The sequence below is a fragment of the Rhinoraja longicauda genome, chromosome 33, assembly GCF_053455715.1.
Source record: "Rhinoraja longicauda isolate Sanriku21f chromosome 33, sRhiLon1.1, whole genome shotgun sequence".
Classification (NCBI taxonomy): domain Eukaryota; kingdom Metazoa; phylum Chordata; class Chondrichthyes; order Rajiformes; family Arhynchobatidae; genus Rhinoraja; species Rhinoraja longicauda.
Window position 1 is genome coordinate 5,608,408 of NC_135985.1, and position 21,697 is coordinate 5,630,104.

Below are 21,697 nucleotides of genomic sequence, written 5' to 3' on the forward strand. Positions count from 1 at the left end.
CAATTGCATTCTTATGTTTAAAAATAGTATGCACTGGCTACTGACTAGAAGTCATTAATGAACTTCTCCAAAGCACCAGTGCCTAGAAATTAAATTGCACAGCAAATTTCATTCAGTGTCGTGCAAATTAAATCAATTTCCCCCACCACCTCTCCACCTAAATGAAATGCAATTGCGGCCGATTCCTTGTGCATTGCTAGAAAGGCAAGCAGGCATCCAGGCCAGAGTCACAACAGCAGCCCAGACTCAGAAACCTAACAGATTGAGTCATTTTCTGTGCAGTAATACTCGAGGGGCATTGGCAGAAGGAGCACTGCATCAGTTGGTACCACTGCACGACTGGCCAGCATGATTTCTACAGGTGTGCAATAGACAACATCACGGCCTGGTTTGGCAACTTGACTAGGTTATGAACACTGCGCAGTCCATCACCGGCTCTGACCTCCCCAACAGGAGTCGCTGCCTCAAAAAGGCAGCCAGCATCATCAGAGACCCACACCACCCTGGCCACACACTCATTTCACCACTGCCATCGAGAAGATGATACAGGGGGCTGAAAACTGTAACGTTCATTTTCAGGACCAACTTCTTCCCCATAGCCATCAGGCTATTAAACATTACAACCTCAAATAAGCTCTGAACTATAGACTATAATATAGACTATTATTGTTTGTTTATTTGCGTGTATATATATACACACACACACATATTTAATCTATCTATATATATATATCTATCTATATATATATGTGCGCATTTGTGAGTTTGTGTTTGTTTATTTGTGTGTGTATATATATATATATATATATATATATACACACACACACATATTTAATCTATCTATATATATATATATATATATATATATATGTGTGTGTGCATTTGTGAGTTTGTGTACATATGCACGCACACACAATCATTTTTTTTTCTTCTTTTCTTTCTCGTTTATTATATTGTTTACAGAGTTATCATATTGGGTTGTGCTGCTGCAAAAAAGAATTTCATTGATCTATCTGGGACACGAGACAATAGAACACTCTTGACTAGCATGCAGCAAAAGCATTTCACTGTACCTCAGTACACGTGACAATAAACTAAACTAATCCCAAACTAAACTGTACGAGATCCTCCCATTACTGACGGATGAAGTCCCTTACTTCATTTATAATACTCTCCCGATACTACTTCCCCATTCTGAAGTCAGGGTCTCAACCAAACAAAAGCCAGCATCAATTCTCCAAACAAAAACCCCCCCAAAAATTGTCCCTTTGCCACCTACATCCTCCCAGTCCAGAACCCTGGGCCCAATGCTCAGCCAATTCCAGCCGTCTCTGTTCCCTACTCCTCAAATACAAATCCTTCATCCTTCTTTCTACCCAATGCCCTTAGTTTTATTAGCTTTCAGTTTTGGTAAATCTTCACCCAACTCAAGACAGTCACTCAAGGCCTCTTCCCCCACCCCCAAATTCCACCCAGCATAAATCTCAAAGTTGATGAGTTCTCATCCTTCTCCAACAGACCACAGCACCAGGTTTTGATTGCTTCCTCCAACTTCCCCTGCTATCCCCTCCCACCCCCAAACTCCACCGAGCGCCAGTCTCTGAACGTTGACTAGTCCCCACCCCACCCCACCGTGGAACCAGGTTTTGATTCTTTCCTCCACCTTCCCCCGCTCACCCCCATCCCCCTCCGTTGTCCCTCCTGCCCCACTCTGGGGCATCATAGGCAGGGCCGTTTTTACAGCATTATGGGCCCCCGGGCAAAGCCGTGTACTGGGGCCCCTACCGTTACTCTCCCCCACCACCCTTTCCCTACCAGCCCCCCCCCCCCCCTGTCGTGCCGGCGAAAAGCACTTACTGAAAAGCACTTAGCGATGGACTTAGGGTGCTACATTGTTGCGAAAAGCACTTACAGATCGCTGTGAGAAGCACTTAGGGACCGAAAATGTTGCGGAAAAAAGCACTTATTGAACCTACATTTTTAAAGTAGTATTTATTTATTGCAAGTCACTTAACATACACAGATCAGCATGGGGCCCCTATGCTCGTGGGGCCCCGGGCAAGTGCCCATCAGGCCCATGCGTTAAGACGGCCCTGATCATAGGGCTCTGATGCCTTCCGCTCACCATATCCCACCCGCGAGAATAGAACAGGCCCCAACAAGGTCGAGCAAAAGCTGGCCTGCTTCCCAAGGAGTGAGCAGGACCCGTGATCCCAACATTGTGCAACCAAAGTTTGCTGGAGGGGTGGGGGGAAAGGGGTGCACCTGGCCCACTTTGTTAACCAAATGCTGGCGGTGCTGGTGCTAAGATAACAAAAGAAAATTGCCTTGAAGCTGTCATCCCCACCCAACCGATCTAATTAAAATACTTTTCAAGGCAGGATTCGTAGTATCGATGCTGGATTCCTAGATCAGGTACAATATACCTCATGTTCACACGTCACTTCTAACCGTACAGAAAAACCTGTTCCTTCTTCAGTTCAGATGCATTGAAACAGCCTGACAATTAGATTAAATATATTTGGAATGAGATAGAGAGAGATTAAAAGCATTGTCCCACACATTCCATGATCACAAGATTAGTCTTTCAGAGGGAAAGTCTCTCAGTAGACTATCACAGAAGATCTGTGACTCAGCTTGGCCCTCACAAGGATGATCCTTAATTATTTATGTGTCAGAAGGAACTGCAGATGCTGGTTTAAACCAAAGAGAGACACAAAAAGCTGGAGTAACTCAGCATCTCTGGAGAAAAGGAATAGGTGACGTTTCGGGTCTCAAATTGAGACCCCCTTTTAATTCCTCTTCTCCCAGCGCCCCTCTTACCCCCCACCCCTCCACTTTGCCAACTTCAGTTGCACAATTTTGGGATCACAGGTTTCGCTCATCGGACGTTCCAGGCCCTTCGGCCCACCTAGTTCACGCAGACCATCGACTACCCATTCACATTGGTTCTATGTTATCTCACTTTCTCATTCACTCTCTACACATTAGGTGCAGTTTTACAGAGGCCAATTAACCTGCACGTTTTTGGCATCTGGGAGGAAACCAGAGCACCCGGAGAAAACCCACGTGGTCACAGGGTGAATGTACAAACTCCATACAGACAGTACCAGAGGTCAGGATAGAACCAGAGTCCCTGGCGCTGTGAGGCAGCAGTTCTACCGCTGCACCACTGAGAAAGGTACAGGAGCTTCAGTTATTGCTATTAACCAGCATCCAGAATTTGAGATCATTGGTCCGATGCGAAGCTGGCAGATGGGGAAGGTTTATTTACTTAAATATGTCTGGATTTTTATTTTTTTTTGAAAGAAATCAATAGTAATAGTGACTGTGAAATTTACAGAACCAAATTAACCTGCAGACATGCCCGTCTTTGGAGAGTGGGAGGACACCGGAGCACCCGGAGAAAACCCACACGGTCACAGGAAGAACGTACAAACTCCGTACAGACAGCACCCGCAGTCAGGGTAGAACCCAGACCTCTGGCGCTGTAAGGTAGCGACTCTACCAGCGAGCCCTGGTTTTATCTGGATTGTGCTTAGCCATGCATACATTTCAATTGAAACATTTGGACATGAAGCTTTTCTGATAGCTCAGAATTCACTCCAATACAATCTTCCATGCACATAAAATAGCTTTAATTCACATTTTAAAAGAAACATGTAACGAGCTAGTAGTCTAAACATCCACGAAATGGATAATATTTCTATGCAAATGTATATTTCTATGCCACAAATGAATCTACAATTAAAACTACAATCTACAATGATATGTTCTCTAATTAAACACAGCTTTCTGAAAAAAGTTAATACTTATATAGCAAAAAAACAAAGTCTCTACTTAATACACTTTATGAAGGGATAAAGTCAATCAGAACATTATTATTATAACATTCATAAGAGTAATTACATTAGATTTTAAATGTCAGCAGAGTACAATCTCTCCAGGTTCCCCTTCTAATTGTCAGAATGCATTATTATTTAAATTCAGATTTCTTTTCAAAAGATTCAAGTTGGAACATTTTTATCAAAATAGACTGAAATTTGAGCAATAACCAAGATCTTGGTAATCTGTTCAAACGTCTTTGTGACCCAGTGTCAGGTCTTATTTGGTCACACTTTTGTGACGATCTACCATGTTACGAGATGCGATACAGTTACAAATTCTTATTGTAACCTGAGTCACGGACAACAACAATGTAACAAAACAATGCAACCAAAAAAAAGGCTAAAGGCATTTTTAAAAGGAACTGCAAAAATAAAATCAGTAAAAATTAGTGCTTTAAATATTTATATTCTTTAAAAAAAAATTTAAAGCAATGTATAATCTGTCAATGGCAGATTTGTTTGTAGCAACAGGAAACCTTTGTTAAAGTTACAATAATCTAAGAAATGCAAGAAAGGAGAAAGGAGTGAAAATAATAAGTCAAAACTGAGAAGTCCTTCTCTAATTAATAATCTAACTCCAACGATAAAATGAGATTAATACTTTAGGAAACCCAAATTGGAATCAATGATCAATTTTGTTAAAATTTTGTTTTCCCACATCATTCGCTTTACTTTATTTGTGCAGTTGAGATATATTTTGCAAGTTCAATAAGCATCGTTTCCACCAATTTCTGCTAACTGCCTCACAAGCAATGTACAAGTAAATAAAGGTTTAATGTCACCAGGAATATACTGCCAGAGAGATAATGCCATTATTTCTTCTTGATGTCAAAACACACCAAGAATAAATCATTTTTACTCTGTTTCGTATGCCGTCACATTTATATTCACATCATTTTTGTTTTGTAAATTGTGATACCATTGATAACTTACAATAAAAAAACTTTGTGGTATAAAAAAAATAAAAGGAGAAAGTCAGATTATGCATTAGTTATACTTCTCTTCTCAAGATATTGTCATTCACAAAAACAAAAAAAATTCCTTGCAATCTTACTCCAATTAAGAGACCGAACAACAGACCCAGAGCCTTGGGTTCAAAACTTCACTCTTCCCACTGGAACAAAGTCATGTACAGCAAAGGAAAATGTGGAAATATAAGCAGTTATAAAACCCCAAAGAAAAACACATTTCTATGACTCAACAAACTAGCAGTTTGAGATTGAATTCTACACAGTGGTGTGTTTTCCTACATTAGTATTATTTATTTTTTTAAAAGTCACCACAACACGAGCCACTCACCAGATTCTTTTCCCTATTTAAAAAGAATTTCAGTCAACATACACAGCCTTGAAACACGATTTTTACCTAAATGAACCTAATCAGAAGTAAATCCGAAACACTTTGAATCCGTCGACACTCCCAGTCACAAGGGGTTGGAAAACAACTGTCGTGTGATGGACTCACTCAAACCAACTGTTTGCAGTCTATCACGAGGCTGAGTGAAGCACCAAATGCCTCTGGCCTTCAGACACCTCACCCCCATTTGAAAAATGGCAACAGCTGCAAGGAGCGCTATTGATGGCTTACTAGTGGTCGAACAGCTGAGAAACCATTGCCCTGCTCTTCTATTTCACCTGCATCAGCAAAGTCACAGCTTGTCAAAGTCCACACAGTGGGGCCTTTCAGGCAAGCCCTTCACTCTCACGGCGACATTTTTCTCCGCCGATTTTAAGGCTTCCCTTGGATCACACTTTAGAAATGTTAGTTACAACCCGTCGGGTGGTCAAAAAATGTCAACCCCACGAAAGAAAACCAGATTTCGAAGCCAGCGTACTCCCACTCCATAGAAATAAGACTGCGCTACTCGATGAATGACACGCCAAACCAGCTTTTCCAACAGCAGAATTATTTTAATACTAGGATTTATGTTTCAATGGGTTCTAAGGCATTGAGCCAAGAACCAATTGTCAACATAAAATCTTAAGTCGGGTTTGATGAAAATCAGGCAAAAGAGGGCAGCATATTCATTACATAATATATTTGCGTGAACTTATGATTTAGTGCATAATAAAAATTATTCTCCCAAATGGTAATATTTTTTTCCAAAGGCCCCAGAACAAAACAGCTGAATCCCGCAGTCAAATATATCAAAATTAAATTATGTTATCTTAATCAGCATGCTAAGTAAATGATTTTTTTTTGGGGGGGGGGGGGGGGGGCAGAACAATTTAATTAATAACTATGGCTTATGTGAGATTTACAAGATTACTGTTTGCAATAATGCTGTCACGTCTTTTAACCGTAAAAGTCAGGACTTTGCTGGCTTTACCTTGCACTAAACGTTATTCCCTCATCGTGTATCTGTTCACTGTGGATGGTTCGATTGTAATCATGTATTGTCTTTCCACTGACTGGACAGCACGCAACAAAAACTTTTCACTGTTCCTCAGTACACGTGACAATAAACTAAACTGAGATAGATTGATAAAGCTTTTGGTACAAAGGGAGTATGTGTGACATCACTGGGGGATATTGAGCAGGGAGCTAATCAATAGCATCAGTAAGCCTCATCAGCAAGCTCGAACAGAAGCTTGTATTAGATTGCTCTCCTTGACAGGTAGGTCATTACCATCCATGAGAACGAAGATGATGATTGTACTTGGACATTCTTCCAATGAACAATCTCTAAATTTAATGAGCAATAATTTAACATTCAAAGTTAAAATCCATAAAATCTGGATTTTTTTAAAAACTGGGATAGTAGAATATTATTTCACAGTAGCACACAGCAAGAAAAATAATCCAAGAGAATTTAAAATCTAAACACTGAGGTAATTATTAAATAAAACATTTACTGTGGTTGACTTGATCGCATGTGCAAATGTAACAAAGATACACATCAATATGCATTCTTCATGTGGAGATTTCTCCTATACTATTAATTATGAAGACATTTGATCTATTTAAACGGTGTAGATGATTTTAGAGTCATATACAGTATGGAGATAATGTTGGCCCTTTGGCCCAACCTGTCCATACCGACCAAGATGCCTTCAAATTTATCTGAATACAAATATGGTAAGGAGGAAATCGTTACTCAGACCAGGAATGGTAACTTGATTTTGTGTTGAGAGTGTAGGGCTGAGGAGCATTGGAAGAAAAGAGTAAGGCTGGTGCTGGGAAAGGTGTGGTGGCATGGAAATGAAACTCCAAAGAGACCTTAACCAGGTCTTTGTCCACAAGTTCAATACAGAGTTCTGATGCTCTCAGAACATGGCGGAAGAGCTAAAACATGACTTTACGAATGCATTATCCACCAGACATTAACAGCATCTTACAAAACTGTACCATTGATAATTTCAATTTGGAATTAAAGGTTGTAGGAGTTTCTTCTTATCAGTTAAGAAGCTAAAGGCCAAGTACAGGTGCCGATTAATTGTTAATTTTCAAATCCAAATAAAATGTACCGAAGCATTCGGATCATTAACGTAATATTCTACTGAAAACATTAGACTGTCAATTGAGGCTTATCTGCTCTATGCCACAACCAAATTCAACACAGAGTATTAACAATAGATATATTCACAAATAACAAAACATATTCTAGGCCAGAAATTCCTACCATATCTTTAAAGATAACGGCTCTTATATTTTGTAAATAGAACATTTTACAATGATTTGGGGAAATTACATAATGGATTTTCAGCTTCTGAAGCTCATCCTGAAGAGCTTAGTGCATGGGCATAGAGGAGTTGGTTCTAAGGACAGATAGACACAAAATGCTGGAGTAACTCAGCGGGACAGGCAGCATCTCCTGGAGAGAAGGAATGGGTGATGTTTCAGGTCGACGCCCTTCATCAGACTGTTCAGTCTGTTTCAGATCCGAAACGTCACCCATTCCTTCTCTCCAGAGATGCTGCCTTGCCCGCTGAGTTCCTCCAGCATTTTGTGTCTATCTTCGATTTAAACCAGCATCTGCAATTCTTTCCTGCACATTGGTTCTGAGGACACCTGTCCCAGGGTCTTACGACAAAAATGTCAAACATTTAACAATGTTGTTTCACAATAAATGTTCAGGTTCAACAGCAATCCCCAGGTCAACCCATCTCAATAGGCAATAGACAATAGGTGCAGGAGTAGGCCATTCTACCCTTCGAGCCAGCACTGCCATTCACCGTGATCATGGCTGATCATCTACAATCAGTACCCTGTTCCTGCCTTCTCCCTATATCCCTTGGCACCGCTATCATTAAGAGCTCTATCTAACTCTCTCTTGAAAGCATCCAGGGAATTGGCCTCCACTGCCTTCTGAGGCAGAGAGTTACAATAGACAATAGGTGCAGGAGTAGGCCATTCGGCCCTTCGAGCCAGCACCACCATTCAATGTGGTCATGGCTGTTCGTTCTCAATCAGCACCCCGTTCCTGCCTTCTCCCCATACCCCCTGACTCCGCTATCTGCAAGAGCTCTATCTAGCTCTCTCTTGAATGCATTCAGAGAATTACACAGCTTCACAACTCTGAGCGAAAAAGTTTTTCCCTCATCTCCGTTCTAAATGGCCTACCCCTTATTCTTAAACTGTGGCCCCTGGTTCGGGACTCCCCCAACATCTCCTTTAAAGGCGTAGTCAATAGCAACGCCATGTTGTTTGAACTACATAGTGGAGATCATGGTTGCATATTCTTCCTACTATCTACTCAATTCCCAGAAGCTGTTTACTCTAGCCAAGGTATCGAGAACCAGGATAACAGAAACAAAGGAACCAGGTGGGCATTCAGAGAGTCAAACATCATGGAAATAGGCCCTTCAGCCCACCACATTCATGCCAACCTTTTTGCCCATTCTGTCCACAAAGAGTAAAATTCTTCTTCCAGAATATAGCAAACCTGGAGATTCCCTACCCAAGCGGATGCAGGTGCTCCATTATGCACTATTATGGTCTAATTACTGAGTATTACTGATTATTCATTGATTGTATGATTGATTATTGTATATTCTTCAAGAGTGTTTACTTGTCATATGCACCAAAATAAAACAATTAGATTCTTACCGGCAGCAACTCAATCGTCTGTAAATGCAACACATAATACAATAATGTCTTAGAATGTAATCATGTATGCATTATTGCAATAATGGGACTGTAAAGCTGCAGTGCGTAAGAATTTCATTGTTCTGTTGCCAGTACATGTGACAATAAACACTATGACTCTGGACAAGGTGACTACATGCACGTCTGCGGCAAAAAAGGTTTTTAGATATTAAAGGAGTCAAGAGATTTGGGATTAGTGCAGGAAAGAGAAGCTGAGATAAGATTACTGATGGTTTTATGGAATATAAGAGGACAAAGGACAAAATGGCCTCCTCTCAATTTAGTTTAGCTTATTGTCATGAAAACCGAGGTACAGTGTAAAGCTTCTGTTGCATGCTAGCCAGTCAGCGGAAAGACTACATATGATTACAATCAAGTCGTCCACAGTGTACAAGCATAGGATAAAGGGAATAATGTTTAGAGCAAGATAAAGTCCAGTAAAGTCCGATTATAGATAGTCCGAGGGTCTCCAATCAGGTAGAGTGTAGCTCAGGGCTGCTCTCTAGTTGTTGGTAGGATGGTTCAGTTGCCTGATAACAGCTGGGAAGAAACTGTCCCTGAATCTGGGAGAGTGCTTTTTCACACTTTCTTATGCTGACAATCACAGACCAGACATTAGTACTAATTGCAATTTCAAATAGCCCCTGTAAACACAATAAATTACAAGATTATCGAATAGGGATTGCAGCCACTAGAGGTAAATGGGAAATAGAGCTATTTGTACATGGTTCAACAAAAGCAAATTTTAAAAAAGAGGTTGGAAATAGAAACAGAAAATACTCAGCAGGTTAGTCAGCGTCTGGGGAAGGAAAAAAACTCCCCAGAATCAGACAGCCAGCCTTCATTCTGACAACTGTTTTACTCTCCGACCAGCCACGCCATTGTGGCATTTTGTATTTTTGTTTCCGGTTTCCAGCATCTGCAGCTTTTATTCCAAAGCAGGGCTGTCATCTGCGTTACTGCTGGAATGAAATAAAGAAACATACAATCTCACTCAATCTGTCTCAAGCGGATGAGGTCAGAGTACAAGAGATAGTTTTGTTAAGAGTGAATAAGAATGAGTAACTGCACCCGAGGGATTACGTATTTATCTGGTAACCACAGAACAGAGTCATAGAGACATAGTAAATAGGTGCAGGAATAGGCCATTCGGCCCTTCGAGCCATTCAACATGATCATGGCTGATCATCCAAAATATCCGCAATTTCCCCCATATCCCTTGATTCCTTTAGCCTCAAGAGCTAAATCTAACTCTCTCTTGAAAACATCCAGTGAATTGGCCTCCACAAAGGGGTGGGTGATGTTTCTTGTCAGGGCCCTTCTTCTTAGATGCTGAATATAAACAGGCCCTTTGGCCCAGCTTTCCCACGCCGGCCAACATGTCGCATCTACAATAGTCCCACCTGCCCATGTTTGGCCCTTACCCCGCCAAATCTATCCTATCCACCTTTCTGTCTAAATATGTTTCTTAAACACCTCGATAGTACCTGCCTCATCTACCTCCCTTGGCAACTCGTGCCATACACCCACCACCCTTTGTGTGAAAAGGTTATCCCTCAGGTTCCTATTAAATATCCCCCCCTCCCCTCACCTTAAACTTATGTCCTCTGGTTCGCAATTCCCCTACACTGGCCAAATGACTCTGTGCGTTTACCCAATCTCTTCCTCTCATGATTTACTATAATAATTTTAGGTTTTACTCCTTGTGAAATCCATGAGACACCTAATGCCTACTTCCACTATTGAGCAGGAAGAGTTGCTGGCAAAGAAAGGATTTAGTGACCATCCCTAATTGTCATTGGCAATGTTGCAATAAACTACTTTTATTTAAATGGTTAGAATCCCTTGCGATGAAGTGCTTCCCCAGTGCAACACAGGAGATGCCTTTACTCTGACCCAATGAAATAAGCAAAAGAAATGTTCAGGTCAGGATAGTGTGCGTGTTGGCAGGAATCCTGCAGCTCTCAGAGGATCCACATTTTGTAGAGGTCACGGTTTAGGGATGTGCTAGTAGCCATAAAGTACAGCACGGAATGAGACCTTCAGCCCTGGGCATCTATGCTAATTGAGATACTCCATCCAAGCTAGTCCCATTTGCCTGCGTTTCACTCACATCCCTCTAAACTTCGCTGAAAAAACCCTGGAAAATTGCTGGAGTTCATCTTTCACACGGTGCAGGCAGTGACTGCTCATATCACAGCGGAGACAGCGAAATATTTAGAAGAGTGTATTTGATGGAAGTCAAGTTTTCTTCCTGGATAAACTCAAGCATATTTGGAGTTGTTGTCATGTGGGCAAGTGAAGAGTATTTCATCACCCTGACTTGTTCTGGAGAACCGTTCATTGGTTCTGCAGAGGAAAGTGCTGAATCACTTACAGCAAAATAACCACCCTCTTCAACTCTTCTCATACCCACAATCTTGTGAAATTTCAAAGTCTACTGCCCTATCCCATTGCAGTCCTGAAACCATTCATCATAGAATCATCGAATGTATTTATTTCACAAAATGCCGGAGTAACTCAGCAGGTCAGGCAGCATCTCAGGAGAGAAGGAATGGGTGACGTTTCGGGTCGAGACCCTTCTTCAGACTGAAGTCCTGAGATGCTGCCTGACCTGCTGAGTTACTCCAGCATTTTGTGAAATAAATACCTTTGATTTGTACCAGCATCTGCAGTTATTTTCTTACACATCATAGAATCATCAGTTCATACAGAAACTGGCCCTTCAGACAAATAGCCATCCATGCTCATCCACATCCATTGAGCCCAGTGTCCCCTCAACCTTTCCTATCTATATCAGGACAGCACAGCAGTAGAGTTATTGCCTTACAGGGCTCTTGCAGGGCCAGAGACCCAGGTTCGATCCCGACTACGGGTGCTGTCTAAATGGAGTTTGTATGTTTTTTTCCTGTGACTTTTCTCCGAGATCTTCGGCTTCCTCCCTCACTCCAAAGACATACAGGTATGTCGGTTAATTGGCTTGGTATAAGTGTAAATTGTCTCTCGTGTGTGTAGGATAGTGTTGATCTGCGGGGATCGCAGGTGTGGGAACAGCCCAGTAGTTGAGAGGGGAAGAGAGGCTGTAAACCAGAAACCTGGGCACAATCCGACCTGCACCAAACATAATCCACATTAGTTCCCAAATTACGTCGAAGAAGGCAGGCCAGTCCATAGAGTCTACGTCAACTCACGGAACAATCCTACTCCACCCCCGATTTCTCCTGGAACCCATTCTCTCCAACATCTCCCCGATTCCACCACTCAGATACACACACTGAAAAAATGTTTACAGTAACCATATCGAAACATATAAGATTATTAAGGGGTTGGACACGTTAGAGGCAGGAAACATGTTCCCAATGTTGGGGGAGTCCAGAACAAGGGGCCACAGTTTAAGAATAAGGGGTAGGCCATTTAGAACTGAGATGAGGAAAAACGTTTTCAGTCAGAGAGTTGTGAATCTGTGGAATTCTCAGCCTCAGAAGGCAGTGGAGGCCAATTCTCTGAATGTATTCAAGAGAGAGCTAGATAGAGCTCTTAAGGATAGCAGAGTCAGGGGGTATGGGGAGAAGGCAGGAACGGGGTACTGATTGAGAATGATCAGCCATGATCACATTGAATGGCGGTGCTGGCTCGAAGGGCCGAATGGCCTCCTCCTGCACCTATTGTCTATTAACCTGCTACCTTTCGGAATACAGGAGGAAACCGGATGGAAAAACTCCCACGTGGTCACAGACCGAACTTGCAAACTCCACACCGTCAGCACCATAGATCAGGCTTTACCAGCTGCCTCGCTGTGCTTCATTAACTTTGGGACTGCATTCTTCAATTCAAAATTCACAAGTTTTCAATTAAATATATCTAAATAAAAGTAAAATCTGTGGACTGCAATGATTAACAGCAACTGTCCTCTAACCCTGTGTAATAACTGTCATTACATTCACTGATCACACACTCACTCCTTTTGAAAAGAGTTCCATTGTGATTTCATTTCATTATTGTCACCGCGCTTAAAGCAATCATTAAGCTTTTCTCTTGATAATACTGGATCAGAAAGCATTGGCAACCTAATTTACAATATAATACTTTCTGCAGTTGTTGCTTTCCAGAAATATGTAATTTTTAAAAAGAATTAACAGGGAATATGTGGAAACATACCATGATTTACAGTGACCCTACCTGTTGAAAGTATTTATTAAAATGATAGAATAACATCTTTGTAAAGGAAAAGTAGATATTTACTACTTATTGAGTTAGGCAACAAGGGTTGCCACCATCCAACTGAACAAAGCAATAATGTGGTATTCAGATCTCCTGAATTTTCCTGCACCTTCAGGTCAACATTATTCAATCAGATTTCGACATAAAACAGAAAGGGCGGCACGGTGGCGCAGCGGTTGAGTTGCTGCCTTCTAGCTCCAGAGACCCGGGTTCCATCCTGACTACGGGTGCTGTCTGTACGGAGTCTGTACATTCTCTCTGTGACCATGTTTGTTTTCACCGGGATCTCTAGTTCTGCTCCCACACTCCAAAGACGTACAGGTTTTTAGGCTAATTGGCTTGGTAAAAATTGTAATTTGTCCAGAGTGTGTGTAGGAAAGTGTTGGTGTGCGAGGAACGCTGGTCGGTGCACAGCAGGGCCTGTTTCCGCGCTGTATCTCTAATCTAAGCAACACAAGTACTAACAAAAGCACCTGCGCAACATAACATGTTTTTTCTTCTTAATAAAATCCGCTCCTTGCCATCTGATACACAGACTTCCTCCACAATACTGACTAGGTATTTTTGCCACCTCAACTGCAGATCCCATCCCACTGACCATGTTGACCCTCCCCTTTCAACCTCAACCTGTATCCCGCCCCCAACTACCCACCAGCACCTGCAATGAGCCCCTCGATGGAAACTTACTCCAGCTTCCATTCACCCAGAGAACTTCCGAACCAACCCCTGGATTGTACTGAACTGACTGCCAGCTTAAGATAAAATCTTTGCATCGGTGCTCCCACATTTGAAGTAGGCTATTGGCAGAGGGGGAGTCATTCTCAGAGGAGGGATGAGTAAGAGCGAAAAGAAAGAAGTTAACGTTCACTTTGTCAGTAGATCGCTGTGTGTTTCACTGTCAACGACTAACCTTAGTTACTGAGGCAAAAAAGAGCAGTGGATTCCTCAAAACAATTTCCCGTAAGCAGAAAATAGAGTTCTTCTTAAACGTTGGTGGTGACTAGGAAACAATTTAGGCCAAGACACCAAATATCCATAGTGGGTAACATATGAGAGAAAAGTTGCATTGTTGTAGAGTGTTTATCTACTAATGGACAGGAAATAAATTGTTGTGGGTAGTGTGATGTGTTTAAGACTTTCAATTTATCCACCAGATTCCACTAAATGTGCCTCGTATTTAAAATCTCTAAGTCAGATCTCTTTATGGTCTTCTGATAAATGCACTATTACATATTAGTTATGATACAACATAAAATTCCAGAATTTAGACCCTAAATTTCCAATCACAGATTAGTAATTTATTTAGTTTAACGGGACAGAGAGAGTAAATAAAAATCAAACACTCAAGAACACAAAACCTCAACCAGCAGATCTGGTTGTTCAGTACAAAGGCACAACGTTGTCTGTCACTGGGTTGGTTGTCAGCACAGCATGGAGGTAGATTTGTCAAATTTCTTGAACTTGTCCACTTCAGAGATGAAAACATGTCTAGCAAATAGCAATCACAAATGCTGTACTTCCAGTCTTGGTCTGCAGAGGTTGGCATACATACCTTCACCCTACTCCCTTGCAGTGTGACACTGGTAGTGGCGCGACACCGTGGGACGATGAACTTAAAACCATCACAAATAAAGCACATTGTGTACAACATACTCCTAAAGGTGCTCCAATTAAAATCTTTCCGGATTCAAGCAATTTTGGTAAGATATAGTAAAATGGTCCAGGTGAGAACCCCATAATAATTGACAAATCTTCATTTTAAATTCTGCACTGATTACGTTGGGCAGACAATGGGAATCTAGTTATATCGAAAAACCAAAATTAGGCAAATATACTAGGTCAACATAGGGCGGTACAGTGGTGCAGCGGTAGAGTTGCTCGGTAGAGTTAGAGCGGCATAGTGGCCTTACGGCGCTTGCAGCGCCAGAGACCTGGGTTCGATCCCGACTATGGGTGCTGTCTGTGTGGAGTTTGTACGTTCTCCCCGTGAATGCGTGGGTTTTCTCCGAGATCTTCAGTTTCCTCCCACATTCCAAAGACGTACATGTACGTAGGTAAATTGACTTGGCTAATGTAAAAAATTGTCCCTCGTGTGTGTGTGTAGGATAATGTTAATGTGCAGGGATCGCTGGTCGGCGCTGACTCAGTTGGCTGAAGGGCCTGTTTCCATACTGTAGCTCTAAACTAAACTAAACTCCAAAGCCGCACAGGTTTGTAGATTAATTGGCTTGGGTTATATACTTGTTATAAGTGTAAATTGCCCCAAATGTGTTCATGTGCGGGGATCGCTGGTCGGTGCGGACTCGGTGGGCTGAAGGGCCAGTTTCTGCGCTGTATATCTAAACTAAACTAAAAAACTAAATGGCTGGTCACTAGGTTTTCAGTAGAACGTGAAGGTGGATTTGCCCTGTTTCCGGACTTGTCCACTTGAGCAACGAAAACATGTCTAAAAATAATCACAAATGTCTGTCCTTCCAGTCGGGGTGGGACATCATTACCTCATTATCCCAAACTCTCCCCAATGCCATTAATGGACAAAACTCCTTCATACAATCTACATACATGCAAGTAAAACAAACAAAAGCCAGCCTTTCATTGTTTGCCGCAACCTTTCTTTGTCCTGGAGCTGATTTTTGTTAGCTGTTCCTTAATTAGTCCTTCCCTTTCCTGTTTCCTCCCAACACTTCATTGCAGTTGTAGGACAAGCTTGTTTATCCTATTTAGAAAGTATTCTTTGCATCTCATTTGAATTAAACTCTTAATCCCTGGTTTCCCTTTCCACCTGTCTCAAAGATATCAGGGTGGGTGGGATCAAAGGCTTGAGGTGGACTTTACCAGAAGACGATCTGTTATTTGGTAATAAAGGCTACCTCACAATATTATTTTTTAGTCCCTGATCACATTTCACAGAAATCTCAAAAGATTTAACCTATCAACCTTGCAGCTTAACAAAACCAATTAAGAAGCTGGTTCAAACCTGCACTTTGCCGTATTACTGAAGATATGAAAGGAGCTATGACTGCTAAACATCTTTACACCCTTCAAAACAAACACAATTGATTGCCTCTCAAGAAAGGTACTGCAAAACCTCTGTATTCAGGCTGAATCCATTTGAACAAGGTGCCATGAACAAGAAAAGCAAATGTGGGCTTGGAAGTAATTTAATGAGGCTTTTCAGCCCTTTTATTTCGCAGCAAAGCTTAGTGTAGAAACGAAGAGGGAATAATATAAAGCTCAGTTTTCAGTCAGAATCATTTTAGATAACAGCCTGAATTCTGACAGGAATTGGCAGCTACAAATCTCACCACAATGTACAATTCGGAAACCCCAGATGCAGGTGCAGAAAGTTAAACCTCCTGCCAGGACGTTCAATAAAAGACACGTGCTGTACTACAAGTATATGAACTTCCCCATGTTAATGGTGGTTCCATTCTGCATTACAACCTTACACTTAATATAGAATGTGTAGGAAGGAACTTCAGATGCTGGTTTACAACAAAGATAAACACAAAATGCTGAGCAACTCAGCAGGACAGGCAGCATCTCTGGACGAAAGGTGATGTTTTGGGTCGATACCCTTCCTCTGACTCTCAATCTGAAGAAGGGTGCACGGTAGCGCAGCGGTAGAGTTGTTGCTTTACAGCGAATGCAGCGCCGGAGACTCAGGTTCGATCCTGACTACGGGTGCTGCACTGTAAGGAGTTTGTACATTCTCCCCGTGACCTGCGTGGGTTTTCTCCGAGATCTTCGGTTTCCTCCCACACTCCAAAGACGTACAGGTATGTAGGTTAATTGGCTGGGTAAATGTAAAAATTGTCCCTAGTGGGTGTAGGATAGTGTTAATGTGCGGGGATCACTGGGCGGCACGGACTTGGAGGGCCGAAAAGGCCTGTTTCCGGCTGTATACATATGATATGATATGATATGATAAGGGTCTCGACCCGAAACATCACCTATTCCTTTTCTCCAGAGATGCTGCCCGACCCGCTGAATTACTCCAGCATTTTGTGTCTACTTGATATAGAAGCCTCATTTTGAACTGGTTTGAAAAGTGTAATAAATGCTGATTTACACAATGCTGAGCTGTCTTGATATTGATTTTAGACTTGCCAGAATGCCACTGTACTTAAAATAATTGGCTTTTCCAGATGATGTAAACATCAATTCAGCAAAATTACACCATCTCCTAAAATTATACATTTATAAACACAACTCAAATCTCCTGAACACTTCCATTTCGAATAAAAAGTTATTTTTCGAACGCACTTCTAAGTTTGGACATTCAACAACAAATTGAAGTAAAGATTTACATTTATATAGCACCCGTCACATGTCAGGTCTTCTTAAAGGTTTCGCAACTGAAGCTAGCATATACAACAATCAAATTGGAAGATAATCAGTCGTATGTTACCTACATGCAGCAGGATCATAATCTAGGATTACTACACTGTTGAAATTCAAAATTATCTCAAGAATGTCACTCTATTGCATAGCAATTTAAATCCAATCAACAATTTTTTTTAAATCACTCAAAAGAAATTTGACTTTGGAATAAAGGATTATAAGTACCTTTAAGACTACAATTAAAATTGTTTACATTGTTACAGTTGGTCCCACCTTTAATATTTTTTTCTCCATAGATAGATTCCATGTAAAACATGGGCCACAGGCATAATGTGCTATTTTGATAATTCACTAACTTCTTTTTGCATATTGTAACTTTCCTTGAAAAAATAAATCCCAAGAAAAATATTACCCTCTGGTGTTTCACGTTTCAAATCATTATTTTCCCTTCAAAAATCAAAGTCAATTACTTCCCAATTTCTTGTGAGAATACAGGATGCATGTGCATATTGTGGCACCAACTAACATTGAACAAACCCTTATGTTTACAACATGTGCAGGAAGGAACTGCAGCTGTTGGTTTATGCCAAAGATAGACGCAAAATGCTGGAGTAACTCAGAGGGACAGGCACCATCTCTGGAGAAAAGGAATAGGTGACTTTTTTGTCAAGACCCTTCTTCAGACCCGAACCGTCACCCATTCCTGCTGTCCAGAGATGCTGCCTGTCCCACTGAGTTACTCCAGCATTTTGTGTCTTTCCTTATATTTACAGATTCCTTCCACATGACTGGAATTCATCAGTTACTTCTCTTTATGAGAAACATTATTCTGGGTTTATTTTAAATGAGTGCAAGAATTACTCTTAAGGATAATAAATAAACTGCATTCTTAATGTTTTCAGGAGCATTTAATTCAAAAAATTCTAGACTGGCACCATAGTATTGAAACACAAGTGCATTTAAAACATGATTTTTTTTCCAATATGTATGTTTAAATGGCTAATGCAATACAATAGATAAAATTAATACAATGCATTTTACAACAGGTTAGAAAATGATAGAATTTCACAGGTAGAATACATAAAACCATAATCTCGGATTCACACACACATATTAAAATATTATTTGAGCAGCAGATATTTCCACTGTATTTTAATGTAATTTGTCCCATCTTACTGAATAACCCTTTTAAAATAAAGCTTTAAGATTATTACCTGCCAAGGAGCTGTCTTACTAACTTTGATCACAATTCACAATATTGGATTATATTACAAATGACAAAACAAATCTGCGATACATCATGTAACAAACATGACCTTTAACAAGTGTGACCACAAGATCATCTATCAAGAATCAAAAACAATTTTTAGTCAACCCATATTTTTTTAATAAGTGCTCAATTACTGTTTTATTTAAAGCTATAGCGAAATGAAAAGGAACTTATTTTCACCAAGGAGGGGGAATCGGAGAAGCATTCGCAGACGCTAACAGCGAATGCACGCAAAATTAAACCTTTTTATGGATTTTTTGACATATTATGTGGGTCCAAATATAATAGGGTCTTTATGGAATTAAGCAAAACCGACTACACTATCGAGGTAGATCTATACACAAAAATATAGATATAATTGGTGAAATCAACTATTAGCACCAATTTCACAAAAATGTACTCTCTGGTTCTCTGTTGTTATTTTTCCTTAAAAAAAATCGAAGCCAATTACTTTCCAATTACTTGCTACATGCCAGGGTGCATGTGCATATTAGTTGTAGCAAGTAACATTGATCAGACCCCTTGTGTTTGCAGAATCCGGGCATTGATCTGATTACGAGAGCTTCTTGGTAAAATTAAATCCTCGGTGACGATCCGAGCTGGGCTGTCAAGCTATTAAGTTGCACAGGACGTTGATCTACCTCGCTGCCCAATTACACTAATGCGATGCGGAGATTTTAGGAAGCTGCGTTTTGGAACACTAACTGAATTAATGCCTTGAATGAGAGCGCCCGACTCGCACGCGTAACTGAATGTTTTGGAAAGTGCACGGATTACTTCATAACAGGGCAATTTTCGCGTCTCCCTGAAGAATAAGTGACAGCCAACAGCGCGATTCTGCCCATAAACTGATCACGCAGATAGTGGATGTGAGCAAACAAATTCACATAATCTCCAACCAACCACCCCCCCCCCCAAAAAAAAATCAAATGCCCATCTTAAAACAAAAAGACACAGAGTAAAGGTTCTGTTCCCCACCCCTCCCTTCCACCACCCCCCCAAAAAATGTTTTAAAACACAGTAAATAAAAAAGTAGCTGAGCTGGACTTACTGATTCCTGTCTCTTTGACGGCGGCCCTGACAATTCTGTTGCAAACTTTTAGACCTTTTGAGTGTTCGCAGCACAGCACCAACCAAACAACCATTCACTTTCTCCTCAACTATCAGGCGAGAAAAAAATCCTTCAAGAGTTTGGGGGGGGAGGAGGAGGATGGGAGGGGGGTGTAAATTAGACAAACATGCCAGAATATTTCCGGGTTAACACACAACAGACTTCATTCCCACTGTAACATCACCTCAGGAATGAGCCCGAGGAGAGAGAGAGAGAGAGAGAGAGAGAGAGGGGCGGGGACCCGAGACGTTATTCCTTCAGTAAATATATATATTTAAAATCTGTGTGTGTGTGTGTGTGTGTATATATATATATATATAAATATATATATATTTCCTTCTTTTAAAAAAATTATATATATATATTATATATATATATATTTCTATATACAAAAGCAGAGTGAGGGATTATTTGCCGCTGTTGTATGGGAGAGTCGGGACCCAGAGGCTCCTCTCTCTCTCTCTGGCTGCTGCTGTCGTGCCTGTAATGACTGTGAGGCAGGAAAGGCAAAAAGAAATATCGAGTCCAAACACGTTCCCCATTTCGCTGCCAAGCAGATACATTCGTGTGGCTGGGGCGGGGGGGAGAGAGAGAGCAGAATTGTTGCTATTTTTACTCACCAGTCAGTGGATACAGTATCAGCCGCGGAATGAATAATTGTATCAAAAAGATACAATGTTGCTATTTTTAGTCTCCCCTCAGCTGGCTCTGCCCCCTCCGCTCGCTTACAGCGGCAACATTGTATCTCCCTCCGCCGCCAAGGCAAGGCTGGGTGTCCTCCCACATACACACGGGCTACTTGTGCTTGTGTGTGCTTCCACCTGGGTCTTAATGCCCCGCACATCCACATATGACACTTGGCACCGGCTTCTTGGAGACACTTTTGCTGGGGTGGGGGTTTTTTGAGAGCAGGGGGGATCTATTTTCGCTCTGTGTGTTTGTGTGTGGTGGGTGGGGGAAAGAGGCGAAGCGGCCGCGCAGTGGCACACGACACCCTTGGCATTTTGGACGTCGAAGAGGCGGGGGAAGGTTTGGAGCTCGGGGTTTGGCCGGAGAGCGGCTGCCCACTGCCCTCTCCCCACCCTCCCCACTGCCCTCTCCCCACCCTCCCCACTGCCCTCTCCCCACCCTCCCCACTGCCCTCTCCCCACCCTCCCCACTGCCCTCTCCCCACCCTCCCCACTGCCCTCTCCACTGCCCTCTCCCCACCCTCCCCCCACACACACACACACACACACAGAAGAGGCGACAATTACCCCCTCCCCTCCTCTCCTCTATTCCCACGTCGCCCCCCCCCCCCTTTGCTCACACTGTGTGTGTGTGTGTGTGTGTCCACTTTCAACCAACCCCACAGAAAAAAACAAAATAACATTTCGCTCTCACAGCTGCCCCACAATTATTGTTGTCGTCGCCGTGAGTCCGAGCAACCACACACACATATATATTCTTACACTTTTGTGTCCACTTTACACCCCCCAAAAAAACACAATAACATTTCCGGATCACAACTGACTCCTCCCCGCCCACACGATGAGACGAGGAGCCCCCATTTGATGGCTGGCCGACGAGCTGATTGAGTGACGGTTTCGTTAGCCCATGAGCCGCTGGGAGCTACCTGTCACTGGGCTTGAAATAGGGGGGCGGGACGCATTGGGAGAACCAATGCGTGAAGGGCTTGCATGGGCTGGTGGACAGATCCCGCCTTGCATTGCGGTGGGGGGGGGGGGGGGGGTGGGTGAGGGTGACTGACATTTAGTGTAAGAAAATAACTGCAGA

At 42.0% G+C, this 21,697-nt stretch overlaps 1 protein-coding gene across 10 annotated transcripts in view; it reads right to left on the reverse strand.

The window, feature by feature from the left end:
- Positions 1-21,409, reverse strand: part of mef2aa (myocyte enhancer factor 2aa) — a 187,747-nt gene extending 166,338 nt beyond the window's left edge. For 6 of the 10 annotated variants that reach the window (XM_078427549.1, XM_078427547.1, XM_078427546.1 and 3 more), the window contains exon 1: positions 19,862-20,412. The gene's annotated coding sequence lies outside the window, so the exon portion shown is untranslated. Of the gene's footprint in view, positions 1-19,861; positions 20,413-20,541; positions 20,763-21,304; positions 21,348-21,372 lie in introns of those variants that run through there. The other 4 variants (XM_078427541.1, XM_078427542.1, XM_078427543.1 and 1 more) reach the window with 4 other exon arrangements.
- Positions 21,410-21,697: the final 288 nt, after the last annotated feature.